The following is a 4,559-nucleotide window of genomic DNA, read 5'->3' as shown; positions in this document are numbered from 1 at the left end:
TTGGTGTGTTGTTGAGCACCAAGACCAAGGGACATCAGTATGAGGGACCACGTCCAGGTCCTAAATTTGGGTTGTTTGAGGAGACCGAGTCTGCGGGGGACCAAGATGTTGAAAGTGGAGAGATTGGGGATTCTGATACTAAGATTGAAGCCATTTCTAGTGATGAACCTGCTGAGGGCAGAACAAAGGCTCGGCATGACTCGAAGAGGAAGGCTACTGACAAGCCTTCTGTTAGTAGTGCTTCTGGCAAGGAAAAGGTGGTTGTTGAAGAAGAGGAAGTAGAAGAAGAAGACCAGCCACCCTGAAGCATATGAGAAAACTTGGGGACTCCCATAAGTCAACCAAGTTTCTTGTCATGATTCCTTCACAAGACAAACCATCTGACCAACCCAAAATCACAAAAGAAGCCCTAGCCCAAGCCCTCAAAGCACTAGATGTAACAAAAATCCAAATCCCTACCTACAAGAAGCCAAAGACAAGAAAGAAATCCAAATCCAAATCCAAGAAAACCAAAACCTTACTCCACGACTCACCTGAATCCTCACCCAAATCCACTCCGACAGACCAACCAATTTCTACCTTCCTTCCCCAAATACCACCCTCACCACCTCAAGACCAACCCACAACACTACCCACTCAACCAATCACCGAACCTACAACTTCCTCCATATTCACTTCATCCGTCTTTAGCTCACCAATCCAAACTACTAGCTTATGGAGCCAAACCATTATTACTTCCCCAATCCAATCCATCACACCACCTGTTAACCAACCAACACCAACCACCACTACAACTTCACAATTCCTTACCCAACCCATGACACTACCTTTGCAAACAATCTCACCACCCACAATGTCAATCACACCTCCATCCATCATCATCTCACCCAAACCGTTTGACCGAGGAAAGTCTTTGACACCTCCAATATACGCCGATCCTATCCTCGATAGGATCGTCGCACTGGAGGAATCAAACGCAAAAAGGGCGGAACGTGAAATGGGGCTTCTTCGATTTATCAAGGACTTGAAAGTAAAGGAGATTGCGGATGAAAAGGAAAAGGCAGAGTTAAAATCAAGGGTACAAGTTCTGGAGGAAGTGAAAGTAGTGAATGAGGCTCAATTGGAGAATCAAATATTATTGATTAACACGCTTCACACCAGAGTCCAGAATCAACAACTGCTGCTGAACAACGAAGCATCTCAAAATGCTAATCTGAGAGCAGACCATTCCAGACTTGCTGACAAATTGGCTACTCTAGAAAGAAGCCTACCATCTACAAACGCTCTCAGAACAAGTCTTAACAAGAAGATCGAGGATGCCACTTGGAAGTGGGATGTTGAGAGTGAGACCACAAATTCAAGAGTTACAATCTTAGAGAATCAGTTCGCTTCATTCGCTTCCCTCGATTCACTCAGAGCCGAAATGCAGGCTATTCAAGAGAAGGTGATGGAACATGATCGTCTTAATGAGCTCCAACAGAAGACAAACGAAGCGTTGGTGAGCAAATATCAAGAGGCCTCAGACTTTATGGGTATTCATGAAGATGATTTTCACGGTCTGGAGGATCGACTTGATACAGTTTTCAGAAGTTGGAGAAGGTCTGGTGAGACTTCTCAGGCTGGTGGTTCACAGCCTACCGCAGGTCCGAGTGTGGCCTTGTGAGGAGTTAGAATGGGAGTGTCTGAAGGTGAGGCGACTGTTGGTCGTTTGGTACAACAGGGCGGCCAGTCTAGCGGTGTTGGTTGTAGTAATGCTGGTGATGACGAAGATGAGAATGAGGAAGATGATGAAAGTGATGATGGTGACGAGGATGATGATGATGGTGAAGACGATGACGAAGACGTAAACGATAGTTTTGATGAAGATAATGATGGTGATGGCGATGAAGGCAGAGACGGTGGAGACGGAGGAGCCGGAGCAGCAGGAGGTGGAAGTGGAGATAACACTCAATCACCTCTACAAACTCAATATGAAGTTCAGGACCCTGCTGCTCACGAATCGGCTGGCAAAGTCAGGGAGCATGATACACAGATTACTGACATGTATAAAGATTTATTTCCTAATGACTTTGCAGGTGTTATGGATGACTTTATTGAAGCGGGAAAGAACTTGGAGCATCTTATTGAACAGGATACAGAGGAAGGGGTTGAAGACGACTACATAAACTACTCACCTAATCCAGACACTCCTCCTGCTCAAGTTCAAGCTTCAGAGAATCCTGCTGCTGATCCCGTCTCCAATCAAACTGTCGACTTGACACAGGAGCCACTAAAGAAGAAGAGGAAGAATCATATTGTGACAAGTCGTGCAAGCGCCCGCGAGCTCATCTACCTTTACCACGATGATTCGCTAATTGTATACGCAAAATATAATAAGGAGAACGCGTGTTGGGCGATCAGACGATATAGTGGTGATATGATTTATCTCAACCACCATGAGCTGAAGTCATTACCAGAGCTTGACATAAACTATCTTCGAAAAGCTCTGGGCCATGGTGCGGTTGGAAGTAAGTTGGAAAGTTGGATTCCAGATTATCTTCATCGTCAGTCGAAGGTCGACTACAAAGATTTTGAGCCGAATAAGGGTCGGAAGTACAAGAACCCAAAGGAGATAGACCCAGCCACCGGAGAGCCACGAACAATGTGGAGATACAGGGCACCAAAGAATTGTCATATCATCTACCATGGTGAGCCCTTTATTCCTAACATCCTCCGAGACTTCATTGGCTGGGAATTCGACAACACGACACGGGAGGCCGTCATTCGCTGCAAAGATCTGCCTGAGATTCGCGTATTTGACGAGCACGAGCTAATGGGGCTGCACATTGAAGACATCAAGAAGCTCTACAACTTTCCCCTGGGAACCGTCGATGATATCGGTCGTCAGAATACAGACCGGATAGTTGAAGCCTTCAAAAAGTTTGTTAAAAGAGTTGTTGAACTTCCACTACCCGAGGACGGCAGGTTAGATTACGACACCGACGGGTTCCAATACTAAAGACTATAGGGAGATCGTTGCGTTTCATTTTGTTTATATTAGTCTTTTTTATTGGTCTTTATGTAATGGGCCGTTTTGGTTATTTAATATGTAATAGGCCGAAGAGAAATAATGTTGTAATGCCCATTGGGCATTTGATGTGACTTACTTCTCATGCATGCTTCCCTATAAATAGGAAGCATGCTATTAGAAGTGTGTGGTCGTAAGTTGTTCATTGAAAATCAAAGAAACCTTTTGCCAAATTCTCTAAGCACACATATCTTTCTCTCTCTCTCTCTCTCTAAAACTCGAAAATAACATATCAAGATCCGAGACCGCTTAGATGGCTTAGTGTGATTTCTGCTAGCACTAAGCTCGGTTGATCCAAGATTATTGTTAGATCCACCCGCGTTGGGACCTACAATTTCTCCCCCTAAAAACAAAATATATGAAAGATATTTGAAAAACTTATGTACGAAAACAAAAAATGTGACTCTGATGAATGGAATACAAGAGATCAGAATCCATAATCTCAGTATCACTCTTATTCCCACCGCCTAATTCTTTAATACCATTACGCTTTAGTAAATATTTAAAACAACTTTTGTCAAAAGCTTTGGTAAAAAGATCAGCCTTTTGCACATCGGTGGGAATTTTGTCTATGGTTATCAACTTCTTTTCGTAGTAATCACGAATGAAGTGTACCATATTTCTGTATGCTTAGTTTTAGAGTGATTTACAGGATTCTTAGTAATAGAGATAACAGCAGAATTATCTACAAAGATAGGTGTAGTAAGAAAATTCAAACCGTAATCCCGCATCGGCTGTTGAATCCAAAGAACCTGAGAATAGCAGCTGGAAGCAGCTACGCATTCAGCTTCACAGGTTGACAGCGACACGATGGTTTGCTTCTTGCATTGCCACATGACTAATATCCTGCTAAAGAATTGACATCCAACAGTTGTAGATTTGGCATTAAGCTCGCAGCTACCATAATCTGAATTAGAGTATGCCCTTAACACAAACTCATCATCTCGCGGATACCAGAGACCGACCCCCGAACATCCCTTCAAATAGCGTAGAATGCGTTTGAGGATCATGAGGCGTGGGAACTTCGTATTGGATTGATATCAGGCACACAAACATGTGTATACATGATGTTTGGCCGAGAAGTAGTTAAATGCATAAGAGAGTCAATCAGGATCAGTGAAGCAATTGATCCACCTTCTCGTCGTTGGGATCAGGTCCAATCCCTTGATTCAATGGAAGTGGAGTACTGATTGCCGTTGAACCAGTCATGTTGAATTTCACCAGGATATCGTTGACATACTCTGTTTGATGAATAAAGATACAGTCTGGTAACTAATCCACCCGAAGTTCCAGGAAAAACTTTATCTCCCCCATTTCACTCATCTCAAATTTCTTCTTCATGACTTTATCAAACTACTTGCACAGAACATCGTTTGTTGACCCAAAATTGATATTATCCACACACACTTGCACGATCCGCAGATGGCCATCCACTTCTTTAGTGAATAGTGTACAGTCAGCCGTTCCTTGAATAAAGCCATTGCCCAAAAAT

The sequence above is a fragment of the Bidens hawaiensis genome, unplaced genomic scaffold, assembly GCF_021521415.1.
Source record: "Bidens hawaiensis isolate Kalapana, Puna unplaced genomic scaffold, B.hawaiensis_p1.1 tig00020412_1, whole genome shotgun sequence".
Taxonomy (NCBI): Eukaryota; Viridiplantae; Streptophyta; class Magnoliopsida; order Asterales; family Asteraceae; genus Bidens; species Bidens hawaiensis.
The sequence above is the reverse complement of the archived record's forward strand: the minus strand, read 5'-3'. Positions refer to the sequence as shown.